The 25,457-nt window shown below is 35.7% G+C and overlaps 1 protein-coding gene and 1 long non-coding RNA gene across 29 annotated transcripts in view; one reads left to right on the forward strand and one right to left on the reverse strand.

Moving 5' to 3' along the window:
* LOC140637936 (uncharacterized) overlaps nt 1-6,036 on the forward strand; it is a 77,101-nt gene extending 71,065 nt beyond the window's left edge. For all 3 annotated transcript variants that reach the window (XR_012035051.1, XR_012035050.1, XR_012035052.1), the window contains one exon: nt 1,125-6,036. This is a non-coding gene — a long non-coding RNA (uncharacterized lncRNA). The remainder of the gene's footprint in view (nt 1-1,124) is intronic.
* ZNF644 (zinc finger protein 644) overlaps nt 1-25,457 on the reverse strand; it is a 175,029-nt gene that overhangs the window by 92,881 nt on the left and 56,691 nt on the right. The window lies entirely within an intron of this gene.

A 25,457-nucleotide genomic window follows, 5' to 3' on the forward strand; every position in this document is an offset into this window, starting at 1 on the left:
CAATACAATGAATAATCTTCAAATGTTTGAAGGCGTGGCATACAAAAAAAGACAGGATCAATGTGTTTAAATCATAAAGATGGATTTCATCTCAAGATTAAAAACAATAATCACCGAATATTGCAAAGGATTGTCTTATACAACAGTAAACTGAATGGCTCAGGAGGTTGGAATATTGTCAGGAACACTGCAGAAGGTAATATGGCAGGAGACTGGAAAGATGATTTCTAACATCCTCTCTTACATGTTACTATGTATGTTAAATGTTTGGTTATTCTATTATTAACATTTAACATTATTTGAAATAATGAACTAAAAATGGAAGTGAAAATTACACTATTGGACTTTAAAAAGATTCTCTAAATTCATAATTGCTTGAAATAATCTTTCAATTAGTTTTCAGTTAGGTATGTTGATAACCTGATTCTTGAACAATGAAAGTATGGCACTAAATGACTAACACACTCAGGCCACAGAACTATCTATCTGCATTATGAAAACCACATACAAAGAGGTTTTTTTCCTATTGGTAATACAAAAAAAAAAAAAAAAAGTTCAATGAGTTCAAATAAGTAGAAAATAGATAAACAATGAACAGAGAAATAAAGAATATATTGGGCACATATGCTTTCTTGCCAGCAGCATGCAGCACTGCCATTACAAATTAATGATCTTTATGTAATTTTACCACCTACCATCAAATTACACTGAACTTGTCCAATACTTTTGTTCCTGATGCCATGAATCATCCTCACTACTTAAAAGGAAGATGTTACAAATAGTAAGGTAAACACGTAATAATACAAAGTGATTCTTACTGCCAAGTATACTAAATACTTAATATAATCTGACACAGCTCAAGAAGCAGGTAACTACATGGACAAAAGGTGGTGAGGAAGCTACAAAAGCCTAACGCTAGCAATCTGACAAAAATCATGCGATAGTAAGAAGCAACAGTCATAGAAAAACAAATGGATGTTCAGTAATCAAAGGCTAATTTCCTAATGAAGAACTTTGTAATTGAAAGAGGCAAGGCAATAAATTATAGCTGCAACCAAAGGAGAATGCTAAGTCATATTCAGCATGGAATAACTGCTTGTTTTGTTGTTTATGCTTTCAAATAGAACAAGATAAATGATCATCGGGGCACCTAGATGGCTCAACCGGTTAAGCAACTGACTTCAGCTCAGGTCACCATCTCTGGGTTCTGGGATTTTTTTTTTTTTTTAGGGCAATTCAATTTATTTAATTATTAAAAAGAAAGGAAGGAATTAAAAGAGAGTAAAGGAGTTAAGGAGCCTTGTGCTGTGTTGTTTGAAGAGCCAAGTGCCCAACCAGGGAATGCTCTCTGCCCCACATGGCATCCATCATGTAATGCTGCAGACTTTGTGAAACCAACTGCGTATGTGTGTGGAATTACTCCCTCAAGGAAAGTGGCCGAAACTCTGTTACACGAGACTCCTATAACTGTGCTGGACAGAAATGAAGAAAGACACTCTGGAGAATACTCTGCCTGGCGGGAGGGGAGACCAGATGACCCACGAGTGCGGAGACCCGCAAGCCACATGCATCAGGCTCCCCAACTCAGCAGTGAGTCTGCTTGGCCCTCTGTGCACCCCCTGCCCCATTCTCATGCTCTCTCTCTCAAATAAATAAAAAAATCTTAAACAAAAAAAAAAGGTAAGTGATATCACAGCATTGGTAGGATAAATGATACACATACGCACATGACTTCAACAAGAACAATTCATGTGGGTTTGTTTTTTAACATTAAAATGAGTGATAACCTCTACAGATTTTTCAAACAGACCAAACTTTTGACCATAATTGTATAATTAACATGAATCCTAGAACTGTCGGTTTCACACTCCAGAGGTACTGTGTCAACTCTGCTTTTCACTAACAGAGTATGAACCGCCATTAATTGTTATTTTATTTTGAGTCTCCTACTGTTCTTCAGTATATGATGAGTATGCTCTTTAGGCTTAGTTTTGAGATATCTTATAAACATTAAGCCATTGTGTCCAATAAATGCAAAAGAAGTACAAGTGTTAAAAGTCCTAGGAAGACCAAATGTAATTATATTAGAAGTAAAAACAGAAATAATAAGACACCTAAAGTGGTAACATAAATACACATATGCAATAAACTGCGTGAGAGTTGAAGTAACTGTGAAGAACAAAGAGATTTCACCATTAAGAAACTACTGTGCCTATACATCTGACAACCAGCAAGAGATAAGGAAATATGACAAAGGAAGTTTTTAAGCACAAAATCAGCATCAATGTCCGATGTCTATTTGCCTAATGGTTTTCAGGAAAAGCTAGGAATTTGTTCAAGAATTTAAAAGCTAATAATGTTCAAAGCGCTGCGAGTGAAACTTCTGCCCCAACCACGTATGATTCCACAGGACCAAGGTCCATTAGAGTATGCACATCAAAGTTAGTGACATTTCTGCAAATGCAAACAATTGGGCTTTGAAGAAATTCCTTACAATAGTTAAAGAGATAATTTGGCTTCAAAAGACTGCCTGAAACATAACAAATGTTTTCTTCTAATACTTAATAATTTTATTTCAAATTCAAAACTTGACTGTATGTATGTTAAAAAAAATTGTAGATTTTATAAAATTAAACTCTTACTATAAAAGTTCCATTAAGTCATTTAGTAATCACATATTATTTTACAAAAAACAAAATTGTTCATGTCTGAGAAGTCAACTTGAACATTACGACATTGAGAATAATTTCACTGAATTTAATTTTACTCAAAGCAGCTCAGACTGTAAAAAAAAAACCTTGCAATTCTGTAGTAACCTGTAATGAGTACTTAGCCTTTTGTGTATTATGTACATTTAAACTCTGTTATGTAAATTCAAGCTTATATATAGATGGGAAAGTTTGACATGCTCATTGAGAACCAGAAAAATGAAACAGAAGGAGAAGTTTTACTTTCAATAAAATATTTTCATTAAATGTGAACTCTTGGGCAGCCCGGGTGGCTCAGCAGTTTCGTACCACCTTCAGCCCAGGGCATGATCCTGGAGACCGGGTATAGACTCCCACTGCCTGTGTCTCTGCCACTCTCTCTGTCTGTGGGTCTCTCATGAATATATGAATTTAAAAAAAAAATCAAAATAAATAAATAAATGTGAACTCTTGGTGATACCATTTGCTCCACTTAGCTTTTTTCTTTCTCTAAAATCAGCCCCCCAAATACAATTATCTTCTAAAAAAAATTCCGAAGTAATCATTACAATTATCTTTATTTAGGATGGTAAAAATTTAAATACAAGAAATCTGCTTTCCTTAATACAAAATATGCAGGAAGATGAATCTCTCCTATGCCAGTGTCTTTAAAAAAAATTAAAAAGAACGTATTTTTGTGATGGCAAATCACAAACCATCCACGACATTTTTCTGACTTAACAAGTTTTCCTTATTACATATTCAATTCTGGAGTTTCATTTATAAAACCAAAGATATTTATTGTGAATATAAACAATTACAAAATTTTTCTAAAATGTTAAAACAGCACTTAATGTTTAGAAAATGCAAGTGCTTATTAATAATCAAATGTACATAGTTCTATTCAAACAAGTGTGACTTAAAAGAATTTCTTTCTATGTTTACTCATATGAAGAGAAAAAGATGGCAAGGTCAAGAGTAGCAATACTGAGCAATAAGAAATTTACAGAACCCATGATTTCCAATTTACCCAATATCTATAACAACAAAATGTTATGAATAGTATATTATTTTTATAAAAGGTGACTAAAGCATATTTAAAATTGAGATTTCAGGGAACATTTTAATTATTCTTAAGATTAATCAAATAGTATTGCTGGCAGTTTTTTTTTCTTACTGTATTGCTATCTAACTAAAAAAGACTATAAATAGGACACATATGTATAAAAAACTACTATCAGTAAACAGCAATAAATTATGTCCCCAGTGAATAATATGGATTATGCATTCTGTAGTTCAGTGGAAGTAGAAGGTCCTATAACATACCACGGATAAGAAAAGCCTCAGCAAAATTGAGTTTTAGCTAACTTTTGTAGTGCATTAATGCAAAGAGAATCACTCTGGTGGCAGACACGCCTGAGTTTGAAAAATAGTTCTACAACTTCCACCTTGGAGTTACTTCAACTATTCTTAAATTTTAGTTGCTTCATCAATAAAGTAAGTATGAAATCTACTAAAAGTATTGTGAGGATTAAATAAGATCCCATTGCATCTATATAGGGCGTGGCATTTAGTAATTACTAAATAAATGTTAATTCCCTATGACCCTTCCCATTAGCTTGTTTCATTTATGGAATGATGGCAATGAATTTGTACACTGCCCCTAATGGTAAAAGTGGCCCTTATAAAGAGAAATTTATTCTGGGAGGAGATATCTGGTACCTTAATCCATACCTAAGGTATAATTGACAGGATAAATGGGCAGTAAATGGGTAGAAGCTAAAGAATTAGAAGAAGAAACATGTCTTAAGAGTTGGTGGGGCTGTAAGAATAACATTCTTGCAGGGATAAAGCAGGGCTTCAGTAAAACACTATTCAATAAGCAATAAAGAAGGAAATTACAGTGTTTGATCGAGTGCTCCAAAGAAAAAGGACATGAAGTAGCCACTTGGGATTTAAGAGTTTCTGATTCCTTAGGGTCTATCAGGACATGAATTGAATTCTCAGCTCTCATAAAATGCCAATGAAACGAAAATAGGTGAACTAGAACAGAGACATACCAAGGTGGATAAAACCAAAAACTAGAACAGTCATAGACAAGGGCTGCTGAAAGAACAGAGATGGCAATCTCAAAACAAACAAAAAAAACTAAAAACAGGGTTTTATACCAAAAACATCACTCAGAAAAGCCACAGACTTAAAAAGACTTCATTCTTTCATTCATTTATTTGGGGGAGAGAGAGAGCATGTGCATTAGAGTACACAAGGAGGGGGAGAGGCAGAGGAGGTGGGAGAAGCAGACTCCTTGCTAAGCAGGGAGCCTGACACAGGGCTCTAATCCAGGATCAGGACCTGAGCCCAATGCAGATGCTTAATCAAATGAGCCACCCAAGTGCCCTAACGCAATCAACAGACTTTTCTCTGTCAAAAAGAAGTGTTAAGTCAAGGTGTAATAACATCAAAATTTAGAGTTAAAGTTATTTTGACTATAGAATCCTATATATACAGACACACATTACATAATATTCAAGTGTAAGGCACAGGGTCTCTAAGTTTACTACTCACTTACCGTATCAGAAAAGTTTTTCTGAAAGGCTAAATGTGGGGAGAGGTATATTGTGAAAATGGCTAAAATTAGTGTGTTAAGTGTATTTTTATTATTTTACAGGTGACTGAAACATATAAATTTAGATGTTTACCAAAATATAAGTTAATCACTAAAATAAAAAAAAGTAGATATACTTTAAGATCTTCAAAATCTATAAACTATTGTGTTTTATGTAAAGAAGTATAATATGCTCTGAGCAAGAAAGAGGATGACAAAGACCTTTGAAATAAAAATTACTACACAACAATAACAAAACAACTCTCAGTAGGTGAGGTGAAAAGCAAAGTGGATATGGCTAATGAAATGAGGTATTCTTATAGAAGAAAGACTTTTAAAAACGGAGTAAAACAACCCCATGAAATTTAGATACACAAATTATACCAAGTAGAAATTACAGGAAAAAAGCTCAAAACTCAGGGGAATAGAGGAGGACACAACAGAAAAAATTTCAGAGCTCAAGAAATGCAACAATCTTCAGACTAATAGGGCCCAATCAGTGCTCAATGGATGAATAAAGACAACCTCTTGAGGAACGCCTAGGTGGCTCAGTGGTTGAACATCTGCCTTCAGTTCAAGATCTGATCCCAGGGTCTGGGTCAGGGAGTGATCCTGGGGTCAGGGGATCTAGTCCCACAGCAGGCTCCCTCTGGGGAGCCTGTCTCTCCCTCTGCCTATGTCTCTGCCTCTTTCTGTGTCTCTCATGAATAAATAAATAAAATCTTAAAAAAAAAAAAAAAAAAAAAAAGACCTGCCTCTTGACAAGTCCTGGGGTAATTTCAGACTTAAAGGTAGAATTCTATTCATTTCTAGAAAATAAGATAAAAACAAAAACTAGACTGCCTACAAAAACAAGAACACATAATTCTTCACCAGCAATGTCATTAGATTTTTGAGGGAAAATGATATTTTAAAATTAAATCTGTCTGAATAAACTATCTCGTTCACATTATCCACTCTCTCCCACTTCAGTTACAAATGTAATAGTAATAGTCTGGTGTATCCTCAACTCCTTTTTCTTATTCATACAAACATATGACAAATATATATTGTATTTGTTTTGTGATTATCTTTATAGAAATGGGATTATACAACATATATGCTACAATAAATAACCTTGTATAGATTGCCTTATAGTACTGTTTTAATTTCAGTGATACAGATTTTTCAAAGTTGCATGTGTATTTTTAATACACATTTGCAAATCATTTTCCCAAATTTCTATCAATATGCACATCTACCTCCAATGTGTAAGTATGCCTATTTTCCCAGTCTTATGGTTTTTTTGTCAGCATCAATGGTGAAAGATGTGAAAATATTTTTCAACCCAGAATTCTATAACTAGCTAAAGTACCACTTAAACATAACAAAATACAGACATTTGGACAAGCTAGGATTCTAAAAGTTCACTATCCACAGATTAGAGAATTACTCTTTGACCATATAGGGATAACAATATACAAAAAGACAGACATAAGAATCAATAAAAAGGTGTCCCTGGGTGGCTCAGCCAGTTAAGTGTCTGCCATGGGCCCAGCTCATGATCCCAACCAGGGTCCTGAGATCCAACCCTCAGCTCCTACTGAGCAGAGAGCCTGCTTCTCTCTCTACCTATGCCACTCTCCCTGCTCATGCTCCCCCTTGCTTGTGCTCTCTCACTCTCTGTCAAATGAATAAACAGAATACATATATAAAAAGAATTGATAAACATTAGTCAGCAATTAAAACACTGAAAAAGGCAACTAAATGTAGTAACTGTTGATAATTGTTCAAGGGATTATTACGAAAAGTTATATGTTACTTAATAATATGGGAACTAACAAGCCCAAAAGACTTCAACATGGAAGGTTAGACTAGTGGACACTGATTCAAAGAAAACCTTTTTAAAAACATATTAAAATGTTAAGGGTAACCAAATAAAATAGTGAAATAAGATACATAAATTTCAAATGTAGAGAATTAAAAAGCAAAGAAACTTAGATTAAATTTTTTTTTTAGATTAAATTTTTTAAAATTTTATTTATTTATGATAGTCACAGAGAGAGAGAGAGAGAGAGAGAGAGAGAGAGAGAGAGGCAGAGACATAGGCAGAGGGAGAAGCAGGCTCCATGCACCGGGAGCCTGACGTGGGGTTCGATCCCAGGTCTCCAGGATCACGACCTGGGCCAAAGGCAGGCGCTAAACCACTGTGCCACCCAGGGTTCCCGAAACTTAGATTAAATTAAAATAAAAAGTAACAACAGAAGATAGCAAAGAGAAAATAAAAAGCAGAAAGCAGTCCAGATACATCAGTCTTCTCAATAAATATTAGAAGTTTATAAATTAAGAAAATGGCATTCACATTTGTTTTGTTTTGAAACAAGCTATACACTGTTTATAAAGGAAATGATGAGGTTAAAAATAAGGTGATAAAAAGATAAACTAGACAAATGTCAGTAACTACATACTATCAGAAAAATCAAAAGGAATTTAAGGCAAAAAGCACTACACCTACTTAGGATGAATGTTACATATAATAAAATATACAATTCACCAAGAAGATATAATATTCATGAACTTCTTTGCACACAACAAAATGGCTACAAAATACCTAACTTGTAAATATCTCCAAGTGTTAAGAGAAACTGACAAGTCACAGAGGGAGGCTTTAAACCCCCAAAAGTCAAGAGATCAAAGACAATATTCCAGTTTTCTTAAACTATCTCTTTTAAGATCACCCTTCTCTCACTTTAAAAAGAAAGGTTCCCCAACACAGATCTGCTGTCTCCATCAGTTTTTCAGCTCACTAACCTTGGAGCAATCTTCTTTATTCATTTATTCAGACTTCATATCAAAATTATCAAGAAATCCTATTGCCACCATCTTTAAATTACATCCATAATCCAATCACTTCTCACTACTGCTACCTTCAGGTCTCCTATTACCTCTCCCTATACTATTTCAATAGCTTCCCAATTTGGTCTTAGTGCATCTACTCTTACCAACCTACTGTCTATTCCTAACACAACAACCACAGGAATTGTTTTAAAACCTAAGACAGATAGTGTTCTTCAAAATCCTTCAATGGCTCTTGGTCTTATCCTCTTAGAGGAAAAAACACAACATCTTTATTAATAGCCTGTAACCCCCTACAAAAGTCCTTTCCAGCAACATTTTGACCCCACTCTTTACTCCTCTCCTCAGCTCACTTATTCAGTTCAAGTCACACTAGCTACCTACTATTCCTTGAACACATTCTCTCCCATGTTAAGGTCTTAGTATCATTGACTATTCCCCACTTAGAACACTCTGGCTTCCAGATACTCATGGCAAATTCCCTCATCTAATTCTAGCTTTTGATCAATCATTTTCTTTTGAATAATGCCTACCTAGACCATGTTGATTAAAATTATATCCCAAGCTCCCTCTTACCTTCTCTACTCTGCAGGCATTCTCAAATAAACTCATATTAGTTTATCCTTTTTTACCCCAAAACACTTTCTAACATACTGTACTTATTTATTTTGGTTATTGTTTGTGTATCCCTCTTACAGAACTAAGTTTCAAGGGCATAGATGTTTGTATTTGTTAATGGAATCTCTCAAGGGTCTAGAAGAGTGCCACCATTCAGAACCTTGGTACTGCATTGCTTTGATAATGCCATATATAAAAACTTCTGGATACCAAATAAAGAGAGATTTGGGAAATACATATTTCTTTCCCATGGCTGTAAAACAAACAATATAGAAAAGCTATATAGTCTTAATTCTCTGAAAAAACAACCCAAGACAAGATTCCAGTGTCTTATCTCTCTCACTTTGCCTTTTATCCCTCCATATTTACTTTTCCTTCTCTCATACCTTCCTCATTCCACTTCCCGGTTTTAGAATTAAAATTCAGAAATGAAAAAGTTGTCAACAATGACAGTATGACACCTGAATTTAAAGAATAAAGCCATATTTTTACTGAAAAGGGTTACTTTGATTTAGTGGGAAGACTGGCTTTATTTAAACATGTTACATGGCCGACATTTTCTATAAGCTGAATGAATTAAATCTACAGTGCAAAGGTTTTGAAGAAATTAGATTTACAGCATGTATACAATATATAAACGTTGATAACTATTTTCACTCATGACAAAAACCCAAATGCCCACTTAAAGATGCCAGGTTTTCAAAATTCTCTTGGGAAATACATAAAGAAAAAAGTCCACGATTAAGTATATAGGGAGCACTATACAACAAGAAATTGACATTCTTATTTTAAACATAAACAGATATTATTATTTTAAAATATAAGTGGAACATTTATAAAATCTGACTATATATTATAATAACCACAGAGAAATTTCCAATAGAGATAGAAACTATGTAGACCATATTCTCTGGTCACCATGCAATAAAACTAAAAATTAGATCCAATTAAAGAGTTAATTAATATGTTATTTGCATCTCAATAAAACTGGGAGGAAAAGAGTATCTACCAAAACAAAACAAAACAAACAAGAGTGAACTAGAAAAAGGTTAAAGTATCTAAGAATGAAGACAGGAGACACAAAAAAACAGAAAACAGAGAAATGAATAGAGCCAAAAGAGGACATAGTAAAAAAGATGTAGCATATACTTCATGGGAATCCCAGAAGTATAGAAGGAAGAAAATAGGACAGAAGCAATCCTTGGAAAGTTAATGACTGAGAATTTTCTAAAACTGACCAAAGACATCAAGCCATGGTTTCTGGAGCATCAGGTACTCTAAGATGGATACACAAAAAGAAAAATATATCTAGATACATATAAAAGTGATGACAATGCAAAACAATGAGAAAATCTTAAAAGTAGCAGGAAAAAAATACCCATAACGAGACAATAATGAGCCTGAGGGGAAAAGAGCAGGTAGCTTCTGAAGTCCAAACACTAATCTGATGCTTTCAGCTAAATCATATTGTTCTCCTGTTGAACATAAAAATACCTCACAGAATAATCACTTCAGACAAGGCCAATGTGTAACACATATTACCATATATGCCCTTCTCTAACTGAGCTGATTGCTACCTTCTTTACTAATTATAAGCTGGGATACTAGCTTTAGTCTACCTTCTCTATTAATTAGTTAATATTAATTCATTAAAATGGTAAACATGATATGAAAACACAACATAGCAAGATGTGGAATGCAGCAAAAGCAGTACTCAGAAGGAAATTTATAGCTATAAACACCTACATTAAAAAAGGTATCAAGGAGTACCTGGATGGCTCAGTCACTTAAGCATCCGACTCTTGATTTCAGCTCAGGTCATGATCTCAGGGTTGTGAGATGAAGCCCCGAGTTAGGCTACCCCCTGGGCATGGAGTCTGCTTAAGATTCTCTTTCTCCCTCTGCCCCTTCCCCCCATGCTTGCAAGCTCCTTAAAAAAAAAAAAAAAAAAAAAAAAAAGGTATCAAATCAATTGCCTAATTTCATACCTTAAGGAACAAGAAAAAGAACAGACCAAACCCAAAATCAACTGAAGGAAGGAATAAGAAAGAAAGATAAGATAAGAAAATATAAAAGTAGATAAAAGTTAGGTTTTGTTTTGTTTTGTTTTAGGATTTTATTTATTTATTCATGAGAGACACAGAGAGAGAGGCAGAGGGAGAAGCAGCAGGTTCCATGCAGGGAGCCTGATGTGGGACTTGATTCTGGGACCGCGGGATCACGCCTTGAGCCGAAGGCAGAGGCTTAACCACTGAGCCACCCAGGTGTCCAAAAGTTAGTTCTTTTAAAAAAATCAACAAAACTAACAAAGAAATCAACTGGGGGGGGGGGGGAAGAAGATGCAAATAACTAAAATCAGAAATAAAGGTAGGGACACTACTACTATAGACCTTAAAGAAATTAAAAGGATTGTAATAGAATATCATGAACAATTAGAAACCAGTAAATCAGATAATCAGGATGAAAAGGACAATTTCTAGGAAACACAAACCTGACTCAAGAATAAACAGAGGGAATCCCTGGGTGGCTCAGCAGTTTAGTGCCTGCCTTTGGCCCAGGGCGTGATTCTGGAGTCCCGGGATCGAGTCCCACATCAGGCTCCCCGCACGGAGCCTTCTTCTCCCTCTGCCTGTGTCTCTGTCTCTCTCTCTCTCTCTCTCTCTGTCTTTCATGAATAAATAAATAAATAAAATCTTAAAAAAAAAAAAAGAATAAACAGAAAATCTAAATAGATCTACAACAGGTAGAGACTGAATCAGTAATCAAAAACCTCCCCAAAAGGAATAGTTCACGAGCAGATTGTTTCAACAATAAATTCTACCATTTAGAGAATTAACACCAATCCTTAAGAAACTTCCAAAAATGGAAGAGGAAACATTTCTTAAAATATTTTATAAAGCTAGCATTATTACCCTAAAACCTGCATTACCCTAAAACCAAAGCTGACAAAGATACTGAAAGAAAATTATAGCCCCTTATGAATACAAATGTAAAAATCTCAACAAAATACTAGCAAACTGAATCCAACAGCATATTAAAGGGATTATATGTTATAGCCAAGTGGGATTCATTCCAGCAATACAAAGATGTTTCAAAACAAGAAAAACAATCAATTAATATACCATATTAACAGAACAAAGGAAAAAAAACACATGGTCATTTCAATAAACACAGAATACTTGACAAAATCCAAAATTACTTAATGATGAAAACACTCAGCAAACTAGGAAAAGAAGGGAATTTCCCTAAATAATAAAAGGCATCCATGAAAAACTCAGAGCTACCATACTCATCAATAGTGAAAAACCAAGCTTTCACTCCACAGTCAGTAACAAGACTATCTGCTTTCACCACTGCTATTCAACATTGTACTGGAAGTCCTAGCCACAGCAATTATACAAGAAAAATAAATAAAAAGCATCCAAATATAAAGGAAGAAATAAAACTATCTCTATTTGCAGATGACATGATTTTATTTATTTTGAGAATACCACAGACTCCAAGCACACACAAACCCAATAAACGAATTCAGCAAACTGGCAGGTATAAGATCAAAACACAAATCAGTTGTTTCTCTATGCCAGCAATGAATGAGCCAAAAGGAAATTAAGAAAACAGTTCCATCTACAAAATCATTCAAATAAAATACCTAAGAATAAATATAGCCAAGGAGGTAAAAGGTTTATACACAAACAAAACATTGATGAAAGAAATTAAAGAAAGTGTAAATAAATGGAAAAACATCTTATGTTCATGGATTTGAAAATGAAATATTAAGATGACTGAACTTCCCAAAGTGATCTACAGATTCAGTGTAATTCCTATGAAAATTCTAAGAGCCTTTGTTTGCAGAAATGAATAAGCTGATCCTCAAATTCATGTGGAACTGCAAAGCGCTCTGAAGAGCATAAGCAATATTGAAAAGAAATAAAGTAGGAATACTCACTCTCATTAAAAACTTACTAGAAAGCTGTAGTAATCAAGTGTGGTACTGGCATAAGGGCAGACACAGAACCTACTGGCATAAGTCTGAGAATCCAGAAATAAACCCAAACACCCATGGCCACATGATTTTTAACAAAGGTGCCAAAATCATTCAGTGGGGAAAGAAAAGTCCTTTCAAAAAAAGTCATGGGACAAATGGACAATCACACGCAAAATAATGAAGTCCTATCTCATATCACATATAGGAACTAAATCAAAATGGATCAACACTAAAACTGAAACAGTAAAGCTCTTTGAAGAAGGCATAGGGATGAATCTTTACGATACAGGATTTGGCAATAAATTCTTAAACTTGACACCAAAAGCTTGATGAACAAAAGGAAAAAACAGATAATTTGGATTTATCAAAATAAAAGTTTCTCCATCAAAGAGCATTACTGAGATGTATTTGATAAGGATTTAGTATCCAGAATATATTAACAACTAAAAAACAAAAAGATAACCCAATTTAAAAATGGACAAAAGCTCAGCAGAGAACTAATGTGGAAGATAGCAAAGGAGGACCCTAAGCTCACCTCCTCCCATGGATACAATCAGGTAACACCCACATCAGTGTAAAAAACTCAGAAATGATTTGAAGACTGTTAGAGCAGACTGTCCACAGCTAAATGTAGAGAAGAAGGTAAGAAGGATGGAGACATCGTTGGGGGCCAAACTGACCAATAAAACTGTCTGTAGGAGGGAGGGATGCACAGGCACGGAGAAGGGAGAACAAGAGACCCCATGCCAGGCACCCCAGGCACAGGGGACCTACCCTGGGAATATGAATCCCCATAACATTTGGCTTTGAAAACCAGAGGGACTGGAACTTTAAAAATCAGAAGACTTGGTGCTAAGACAGGGCAAGAGGAAACTGAGTCCCTGTTCTTCAAGAGACAGCCCTACAAACAGCCCTGTTGATACAACACAGAAGCAACAGTTTGAAAAACACCTGGGGTTTATACAGGAGGGAGATTTGTTTACTAATCTCAGAGCATGTGTTGGAGGGGTCAGGATCTTTGGAAGATTTCTCCAGCAACAAAAGAGCTAGCAAGTGCCACTTCCCACCTGTGCTCTCTAACCTAGATGTAAGGATACTTGTCGGAACCAGTGCAGCACCAACACTCTCTACCTACCTAGTATGCTAACAGGCTACCCTGCCCCCACGCTCTTCTGCAGACTCAGTCCCTCCATCTCAGCCTGGACAAAAGTTCTCCCAGGGATCTGCAGATCCCCTCCTGCAATAGGCTGACATAGATCTTGCTGGCACTGTACCCTGCCCCCATGGTCTCCTGCAGACCCACAGGAGTCTATCCAAAGCAATGCCACAAGGGTGGCAGTGTGCAATCAGCCCTGCCAGGGACAAGTACAACTCCAAAATGACTCATTCTCCAGAGAGAGGGAAAAATAACCACACACACACACTAATTCAGCTGTGGCCCCAGCAGTGGGATGGGTGGTAGACATCTGGTCTGACTGCAGGCCTTGCCCACCAATAAAAGCTTCTCAGAGGCAACACAGGCAAAGCGTCCTGCAGATCAGTGCTACCAGAGCTCTGGCAAACACCTGGTCTGACTCAACTCAAGCCCAAGGTGGCCCAGACTAGCCCACTAACACCACAGGGACCAAACCCTGCCCATAACAAAGAGTGGCAAAGAGAGCCACTGCAGATGACTGGAATGAAGGCAAATGTGGCTCAGCCAAAACAGTAGGACAAAAGCAACACACATATGAGATACCCCTGAAATGCCAGGTTCTGGTGAACTGGGGACACTGCACTGCAGGGCACTACAAGACCTCTTCTTTATAAAGGCCACTACTTTTAAGAGCTGGAGATGCAGATGATTTTCCTAACACATAGAAACAGACAGAGTTAGCCAAAATGAGGAGAAAGAGGACTATGACCCAAATGAAAGAACAAGACAAAAATCACAGCAAGAGGGCTAAATGAAATGGAGATAGGCAATATGCCTAATAGAGAATTTAAAGTAATGGTCATAAAGATACTCACTGGACTTGAGATAAGAGTGGAGGGCCTCAGTGAAGCCCTCAACAAAGAGGTAGAAAACATAAAACCAATCAGAGATGAAGAACTCAATAACTAAAATTAAAAACACACTAGAGGGAATAAATAGATTAAAAGAAGCAGAAGAATGGATGAGCAATCCAAAGGACAGAGTAATGGAAAGTAATCAAGCTGAAAAGGAGAGAGAAGAAATAATTTAAAAATTAAAACAAACAACAAACACGGATTAAAGGAACTTGGCAAATCCAAGTGTAATACCAGTCACATTATAGGGACCACAGAAGGAGACAGAAAGGAGGACAGAAAATGTATTTGAAGAAATAAAACTTCCCCAAATCTGGGGAAGGAAAACAAAAATCCAAATCCAGGAGACAGAGAGAGCCCCCCCAAAAATCAACCCAAGGAGGACCACACTAAAGCACATAGTGTTAAAATGGCAAAAAGTGATAGGATTTTTTAAAAATAAGAAAAAGGAAAACAGTTACATATGAGGGAAACCCCATAAGGCTATCGGTGGATTTTTCAGAAGAAACATTATAGGCCATAAAGGAGTGGTATGTTATATTCAAAGTGCTAAAAAGACAAAAACATACAACCAAGAATACTCTATCCAGCAAGGCTATCATTCAGAACAGAAGATAGTTTCTCAGACAAGCAAAAGCTAAAGGAATTCATTCCTACTACACCACTCTTACAAGAAATGTTAAATGTTAAAGGAAACTCTTTGAGTGGAAAGGAAAGAATATAAATAGGAGTAGGACTAGGAGGAAGCATAAAAAAAATGGATAAAGGATATAAATGGACATTTCTCAAAAGAAAATATACAAATGGCCAAGAAATCCATGAAAAGATGTTCAACACCTTGGCCATTTAAAAAATGCAAATGAAAACCACAATGAGATACCACTTCACACTCATTAGGATAATTTTTTGTTTTGTTCTTTTTAAAGATTTTATTTATTCATGAGAGAGACAGAGAGAAAGAGACAGAGAGAGGCAGAGATAAAGCAGAGGGCAGAGGGAGAAGCAGGCTCCATGCAGGGAGCCCTACGTGGGACTCGATTCCGGTTCTCCAGGATCACAACCTGGGCCGAAGGTGGCGCTAAACTACTAAGCCACTCAGGCTGCCCTCATTAGGATAGTTTTAATTAAAAAAAAGAAAAGCATGAAAAATAATGAGTGTTGATGAGAATATAAAGAAATAGAGACTCTTGTCCATTGCTGGTGAGAATGTAAAATGGTGCTTCCACTGTGGAAAACTAGTTTAGTGTTTTCTAAAAATAGGTAACAGAAAATTATCATTCAACCCAGCTACTCAACTCCTAGATTCATATACAGGAGAAATGAAAATTTATGTACACAACAAAACTGGTACATGAAAGTTTACAGGATCATTATTCATAATAACAAAAAAAAAAGAAATGAAGTACATGCTACAACTTGGATGAACATTGAAAAGACTATGCTAAATCCAAGAAGTGAGACATAAAGGTCACATATTGCATAATTCCTTTCATATGAAATATCCAGAATAGATAAAGTAAAGGGTATCAGGTGATAGTGGAAGGAGGAAGTAGGAAATGATTACATAATAGCTATAAAGGTGTTGAGACAATTTTGAAACAAGAGAGCTGGTGGTTGCATTATATTATGAATATACTAAACAATGAGTTGTATATTTAAAATGATTAATTGTATGATACATGAATTTCACCTCAATTAAACAAGAGATGGCAATATTAAAATGTTCCCATTTTCTGACAACCTCCAATTTATAGCAAACTTCTACTTCCTTAGACTGTCTCTAAAGTTACACAAAGTTCAAATCCTATAATAGGTTTTTTCTAATGCTCTCTTAAAAAGTACCCAAAGGTTCCCTATAAATACATGCAGAATTGCTCACTGCAACAAGTATAAAAACTATTAGTGTTCTTGATGGGCTTTTTGGCTAGAAGGCATTTACAAGATTAACAACAAATTTCTCAACAGAAATAACAGAAGCCAAAACACAAAGGGATAATATTGTAGTTAGAAGAAAACAAATGCCAGGGTACCTGGGTGGCTCAGTGGTTGAGCGTCTCTACCTTTGGCTCAGGTTGTGATCCTGGGGTCCTGAGATCGAGTCCTGCATCAGGCTCCCCGCATGGAGCCTGCTTCTCCCTCTGCCTATGTCTCTGCCTCTTTCTCTGTGTCTTTCATGAATAAATAAAATCTTTTAAAAAAGAACAAAACAAATGCCTACTCAGAATTCTAACCAGTAAAAACCTATCATTCAAAAGTGAAGGTGAAATACAGAACACGATGAGACAAAAAATACTGATAATTTCTCAGCACAGGTATTCTTCACAAAAAAGGAAGTGATTACAGATGGAGAACTAAAAATGCAGGAAAGAATAAAAAGTGATAAAAATGGTAACTATGTGGGTGGTTCAGTCAGTTAAGCATCCAACTCTTGGTTTTGGCTCAGGTCATGATCTAAGGGTCCTGGGATGGAGCCCTATGCTGGGCTCCCTGCTCAGTGGGGAGTCTGATTGTCTCCCTCTCTCTCTGCTCCTCCCCACACTCACACTCTCTAAAATAAACATTTTTTTAAAAACGGTAACTATGTGGGAAAATCTAAAATAATGACACAAAACAATGATGCTGTCTTACGGGACTTAAAATACACATACAGTTAAAAAAATATGGGTATTATAGAAAATAAATTGGGTAAAAGGAATATAATTAAAGTGTTTTAGTTCTCTGTAAAATATAAAATAGTTTAATTAGACTCTTACATGTCAAAGATGAATGTTGCAATCTCTGGGGCAGCAGTTCCCAAAAGTGTGATCTGCAGACCTCTAGGGGTCCCTGAGACTATTAGGGGATCTTTATAATCAGAACTATTTTAATAATAACATGAAGACCTTATCTGCCTTTTTCACTCCCAGTCTCTCAAAACTGTACAATGGGGTTGTTTACAGTCTATATGACTCATGATATTCCAAAAGATTAAAGCAGAAGCAGGTATAAGAATCCAGCTGTTTTCTACTAAGCTAGATAATAAAGAGATTTACAAAAATGTAAAACAATGCTACTCTTCCCACTAAGTTTTGTTTTGGGAAGTATGTTTTTCACAAAATTATATTATTTATGTTAACATTTAATGGAAAACTCTTCCCACAAACAATAAATTATCTGACTCAAAATGTCAACTGTGCCAAGGATGAGAAACATTGATTAACCAAATAAACAAGTTCTTTTTAAGAATTTAAATGAGTCTTGAGATCATAGAATTTGAAATTCTTGACCTAAATAAATAAAAGGACAATATGACATTCATGGACTGAAAGACAATACCACAAAGATGGCAACTCTATCTCAAATTAATGAATAAATTCAATTTTTGACAAAAAAACTGATAATGTGATTATAAAAATTTATATGGAAGTGCAAAGAATCAAGAACAAGATGGAAAGATTTGCCTTATTGAATCTAAAGACTTGCTATAATGCCATATAAGTTACAAATAGCATGCTTTTGGTTTAAGGGTAGATACAGTAAACCAATGGAAAAAAAAAAAAAACCTGAGCCCAAAAGCAGACCCATGTATATATACGGTCATTTGATTTATGCAAAGGTGATCCTGTTGAGCAGTGGGGAGACAATCTTTTCAATAAATGGTGCTTCATAAAATATATATCCTTAAGGAAAAGAAAAAAAGCAAAGAAAAAGTGACCTCTATACTCTACATTAATACAGTTGACTTTTGAACAACATGGGTTTGAACTACGTAGGTCCACTTAGACATGGATTTTTTTTTCAGTAAAACAGTACAGTCCTATGAATGTATTTTTCTTATACTTTTCTTAATAATTTTTACTCCAGTTTACTTTACTGTAAGAATACAGTACAGAACACATATACAAAATATGTGTTAATTGTTATCAGGAAGTCTTCCAATCAATAGCAGGCTATTAGTAGCTAAGTTTCTTGGGACTCAAGTTATATACTGATTTTCGACTATGCAGGGGTCAGTGTCCCTAATCCCCACGTTGTTCAAAGGGTCAAGAATATATACAACCAGTTCTAGTTAGAAAGTAAATCTAAACAAATGAACAATAAACAAAATAATATACAATAATAAGTTCTAGGTACAAAGTAGAAAGCAAAAAGCAGAATAATAAAGTCTCTAGGACACTGTCTTACAACCTCAGCACTAGTGACACTCTAGGCTAGGTAACTGTTTTGTGCACGTTTAGCATACTGTGTACTGTAGGATGTTTAGCAAGTATCCCTAGCCAACCACTAGATGCCAGGGGTACTCCATTCACCTAGTTGTGAAAACTAAAAAGGTCTCTGAAAGTTACCAAGTTTTCTGCACAGGAGTAGAAGGTGTGGGGTGAGAGAAGGAAGAACTGCCTCTAGTTAAGAACCACTGTTCTAGAAGATAATATAAGAAATACATTCATCTCCTGGGAGCAGGGAGGGAAAGACTTCTTAAACAGGATACAAGAAGCACTGACTGTAATGGAAAACAATGATAAACTGAACTCTATTAAAATTATGACCTTCCTTTCATCAAAAATAATAAGAGTAGGGCAAAAATCAAGTCAAAGTGGGATATAGTTTTCTAACAAATATAACTCAACAAAGGCCTTCTATCTAGCACCTATAAAAACTTCTAAAAACAAAAAGACAGAAACTCCAATAGGAAAAAAGGGGCTCATATCCACAAAGTATGTAACTCCTAAAAATTAAGAATATAGAAAACTCAATAATAATAGAAATAATAACAAATAAATAAATAAAAGGTAGATAGAAGAAACTTCACAAAAGAGAATATACAGTCAAATATTTATGAAAAAGTACTCGATCTTATTTGGAATCAGGGAAATATATTCTCCAGAAGGGCTACAATTGAAGAGGCTATTTATACCAAGTGCTGGTGAAAATACAGAGTTACATGAATCCTCACATCCCATTAACAGGACAGATACAACCATATTGTTGTATTGGAAACAATTTTTGTATTATCTTCTAAATTTGAACACATATACACCAATGACCCAGCTATTTGATTCCTGGTATATCTTCAAATAAATATTGTACATGTGCCCTGAGAAACACACAAAAATATTACTAGTATTATTCAATCCCAATGTTCAAAAGTAAAAAGACAGAAAATACAAGTGAGCTACAACTATATCTGAAAACATCACGTTTTGTGATGTTCCATGAACCTCCCAAACATAATGTTAAGCAAAATAAGCAGAGACAAAATAACCTTACTATATAATTCTATTTATATAAAAGTATAAAAGCAGGTCTTAAAAAAAAAAAGATATTCTTTGAAGCCAGGCCAGTAGTTCCTCCAAGGAAATAAGAAAGAATGAGTGACTAGGAAAGGAAACATAGGAAGTTTCTGGGTTGCTGGCAGTATTCTCTATCTTGATCTGTGGTGGCCATGGGGTGTTTACTTTGTGGTGATTCACTGAGCTGTATACTTATACAATGTGCACTTTCCTGTATGTATTACATTTGAATTTTAAAGACATGGATCACTATCTTTTATAAGCTGTATATGCAACCTACAATACAATAATTACACAAATGCTTTAGCTATTATGATATTAGACACCAACTAGGAGTAAAAGTCATGCCTGAGGCATAATAACTTTCTACATCTTACATTTCTGGATCTTTTCTCTATTTAAATAAAACAAATAAAATATCTTAAAAAGGATTGCCTTAGTTTTCAGTATGCTGCAGAAAGAAAAATGAAACACATTTATATATCCTATTTTCCTATTTGTTTAATTTACCTTGATCACCTGGAAAAATATCCAATCTCTTAGCTTTATATAACACAAAATAAACTACATACCTTGGAAAATGTTAACATTAAAAAAAAGCTGAAGATGCTTATTTCCAATATTAAAGGTATTTTCTTCTGATACTTAGAGACAAAGAAGATTAAGGCAGAATATAAATGATGCCTGAATTAAAAAGATATTTCTATCAAAAATTTGTAGGCTTCCCTCCCTATCAAACTACCTATCAAAATACCCCTTGGCATTTAATACAACTCAATTTTACAACACCAATTATTATTTTGTTTACAAATAAGAATCAAATATTTATAATATTAAGTTGCTTAATATCAAATTGATCCCCTCTGAATTTAATCATTTATGTAGAACAGCCATTAACAGCAGATTGATTCATTTTTAAGCCAAGTGGTGCCACCAAGTGGTGGTAAATTTTTTTCTGAACATAACCACTGAAACAACAGAAAAAGTTACTCTGAAATGTAATATTGGAATGAAAAAAATATCAATCCGACAATAAATTTTAAGTAAATAGGTTTGTGAAATATCTTGGTACAAAAGTTTAAAAACAAAACAAAAAAAAGGTCAATCTTTTTGGAAAACATTTGTATGAATTACCCTGAAGAACCTTTAAGTTTCAAAGTTAAATTTTTCTTGGAAAGTAAACAACTATGAATATGATGCTGCAGTGTTTACTTTTTGTTACTTGTCTTTTAATTCTCAATTTTCTTAAATGCTTTAGAAATTAGTGAAATGCACACACACACACACACAGTAAGAAACCTTAAGGTTTTCTTAAAAAACTTTATTTGAGGAGGGAGAGAGCAGAGGGAGAAGAGAATTTCAAGCAGAGGGCAGAGCCTGACCTGGGGCTTGATCCCATGACCCCCAAACCATGACCTGAGCCGAAATCAAGACTCAAAGGCTTAATCAGCTGAGCCACCCAGACACCCCTCAACCTGAAAGTTCTGTAACAGTATTATCCTCATTAAGTGTATGGAGAGCAGTCAAGGATCTGTTCCAGGCTTCTCCTTGGCTTATTAATCATCTTCCTATGCCTCTTCAAACTGTCTTCCCTCCATTTGCATGTCTCTGTGTCCAATACCCCTTTTTTCATAAGGACATCAGTTAGTTATAAGTGGATTTGCCCCATCCTCCCTAATGACCTACCTTTAACTTGATTACCTCTGTAAATACCTTATTTGCAAATAAAGTTTTACTCTGAGGCAATGCGGATTATGACTTCAACAAGTGAATTCAGGGTTGGGGAAAGTGGTACAAAAATTCAAGCAGTAACACTAATCATTTGTATTTTTGATGACTATTTTTTTTTCTTTAAAAAGACGAAATAGATCTTAGAAATTATTAAATGAGGGGCACATGGGTGGCACAGTTGGTTGAACATCCAACTCTTGGTTTCAGCTCAGGTCATAATCACAGGATCATGAGCTCAAGCCCCACATTGGGCTCCAAGATCAGTGCAGAGTCTGCTTGAGACTCTCTCTTCCTCTCCCTCTGCCTTTACCCCCATGCCCCATGCTCTTTCTCTCTCTAAAATAAATCTTTTTTAAAAAAGAGAAATTATAAAAGATGAATAGTTGCGATATTGTGATTTATAGGAAACATATTTGGTCTTCCCCCCTGTTTCTGGCATAGTGATCATAAAACCCTTAGGAATTCCTAGGGATAGAGAGTTATAAAGATGTCTTTTGTTATATTAAGGTGTGTTTTGGAAATCACCTAAGGTTGGGGACTTATAGCCAGAGGTTGCCATGCTAACCATGTGCCTGACCCACCTGAGCTCTGGAAGGGATAGGAGCTAGAGGCTGGATCAACTGTCATCAGCTAATGATTTAATCAATCCTGCAAATATAATGAAGTTGCCATAAAACCCCGAAAGGATGAGGTTCGGAGAGTTTCTGGGTTGGTGAACACAGGGATGTGCTGAGAGAATGGTGCACCTAGAGAAGACAATGGAAGCTCCACACTTCTTCCCACATATCTTGTCCTATGACCCTTCTGTCTGGCTGTTTCTTAGTTATATACCTTTATTATAAACTGGCTTTCTGAGTTCTGTAAGCTGCTCTAGCAAATTAATCAAACCCAACAGAATTGATGGGACCCTCTGATCTACAGTCAGTGGGACTGAAGTACAGGTAAAAGGTAACAGTGTGGACTTGCAACTGGCATCGTAAGTCTATGGACAGGGTTATGGGAACCTCTAATTGGTAGCCAGTTAGAAACACAAATGACAACCTGAGCTTGCAAATGGCATCTGAAGTTGAGGGTGAGAAGTCTCTTGGAGGACTGTAACATTAATTAACCTGTGAAATAGAATTGAGCCGGATTGTAGGAAACAAGGCCGCTTTCTGGAGAACTGCTTGGTGGTGTGGGGGAAACCATGCCTCCATACATTGGAATTTGTCTAGAACCTAATAATACTAGTTTACTTTCATGAACAATATCACCAGCAAAATAAATGACTAAATTTTAGTATAAAGCTATATACATAGATTATCAAAGTAATAAGTGCCATATAGTTCATGTCCAACCCAATTATAATACACTCAGTCCTAGACCTCATCCCCTGACACTTCTTATCACTGTACCCCAGCCATGCTGGCCTCCTTGCTGTTTCTTGACCAGGCCCCATGTACTTTGTATCAAATGCTCTTGGCCTGGAGTTCTTCCTTCAAGTATATGTGTAGGTTGGTTCCTTCCGTTCCCATGATCTCAATTCTCAGATCATCTTAAAACAGCACCCTTAGTCACCCTTCATCTCCCTTTCTCATTTTATTTTTCTTCCTAGCACTTACTATACTCGACAGATTATATTGTTATTTGATTATCTGTTTTTCTTTCCCCCACTGCAAAGTAAACTTGAGGGCAAAGACTAATGTTTTATTCACTGATGTACCCCTGACATCTAAAAACAAAACCTAGTGACTACTGTATTTGTATACTATCACAAGCAGAAAGAATGTTTAAAAATGAATGCATCTGTTTCCTAATTGGATCTATCAGTTCCTTTCTAATCAGTTCTTCACATCTAGAGGCAATGTGACCTTTTCAAGCTCACCATTCCTCTATGGAACCCATTTTCCTCTCTCACAGGACACAGTCTCAAACCTTTATCATAGCTGAAAAGGCTTTGCTGGGCTCTGCCCACCTTTCCATCTGCTCTTACACTTTACCCCTCACAGTTCTCAGGGATTCAATCACTCTGGCCCTCTCTCAAATTCCTCAGTGTGTTCTGCCTCATCACAGGGCCCCTGCACATGTAGTTCCTCTGATCTGGAATTCTCTGCTCTCCTTTCCCCAGCCCTTCATCACATAAATGTAGTTAACCTTAACTCCTGAGCTTCCTTCAGATCATAGCTCAAAATGTCACTTACTCTGGAAGTCTTCCTCAAGCACTCCATGTCAAGTTCTTTTGTCATACGCTTTTGAAGGACTATTTCTTTCAGAGCTCTAATGCCTTTCAAATATTTAATTGATATCATTTTTGATTAATGTATTTCTCCCAATGAACCCAAGTTCCAACAGAACAGGAACTACATTTTTGTTGTACATACTGTGTTTTGAGCAACTGGAAGGTGTTTGAATACCTAAATGAAGGGACAGAGACAAAGCAGCAGGCTAACTATTAGTAAGTGAATAATTAAAGCCTGAAATCAATCGATTATGGGAATCAACAAAGCAAACTTTTTTTTTTTTTTTTTAATTTATGATAGTCACAGAGAGAGAGAGAGAGAGGCAGAGACACAGGCAGAGGGAGAAGCAGGCTCCATGCACCGGGAGCCCGACGTGGGATTCGATCCCGGGTCTCCAGGATCGTGCCCTGGGCCAAAGGCAGGCGCCAAACCGCTGTGCCACCCAGGGATCCCCAAAGCAAACTTTTTTATTGACTTTGTTTTATCTAGACACACTGCCCACTTCTGGCTATCTGCTTCTCCCTCCTAGCCATCAGTGTATGCACAAGAGAGAAAAACTTACTTAATATTTCTACAAATTGGAAAATATGAATAATATAAATTTTTGTAACACTTATTATTGTATCATTAACTTTCAGGTTGCCTTAATAACAATAGAACAAACTTTTATACCTTTTTTTTGACAATATCATAAAAATTAAAATGGGTCATAATGAATTTTTAGAACAAATTCATATCATAAATGATATAAAAGTAAGGCTGTAATACCCTCCCAGATCTATGATATTTTTAATAAAATCTTTAAAATACTTTCAGATGGCAAAGGTGCATAATTACTTGCCACAATAAACCAAAAAGTTACATACTGGACTTGACGTTTTACATCTTTGTACTCTAAAAGTATGTTAAATGTTTATTACAAAAAAAATTTTTATATAATTTCCTTTAACTCAACTCATTCAGTTATATAGAACATTTTGAATGCAATGTTACAGGCTGAATTTGCTGTCCCCCTCCAATCATATATTGAAGTCCTAACTCCTAGTCCTAACTGAGATTACAGCTATATCTAGGGACAAGACCTTTAAATAGGTAGCTAAAATGAGGCTATTAGGGTAAGCCCAAATCCAATTTGACTGGTGTCCTTACAAGTAGAGATTAGGACATATGACGAAACACCAAGGATACATATACACAAAGAAAAAGCCAATTAAGGACATAACAAGAAAATTGACATCTAAAGCCAAGGAGAGAGGTCTCATGAGAAATCAAACCTGCCTTGGACTTCTAGCCTTCAGAACTATAAGAAAATAAATTTATGTTGTTCTAGCCACCCAGTCCATGGCTCCCTAGGAGACCAACACACTCATCTCATATTGCAGTATGAAGGTTCTAGTCTACTGTAATCTATGTGAATGACTAATAATTTTTGGCCTATGAATACAACAAACTAAGGTT

The sequence above is a fragment of the Canis lupus genome, chromosome 8 (assembly GCF_048164855.1).
Source record: "Canis lupus baileyi chromosome 8, mCanLup2.hap1, whole genome shotgun sequence".
Classification (NCBI taxonomy): domain Eukaryota; kingdom Metazoa; phylum Chordata; class Mammalia; order Carnivora; family Canidae; genus Canis; species Canis lupus.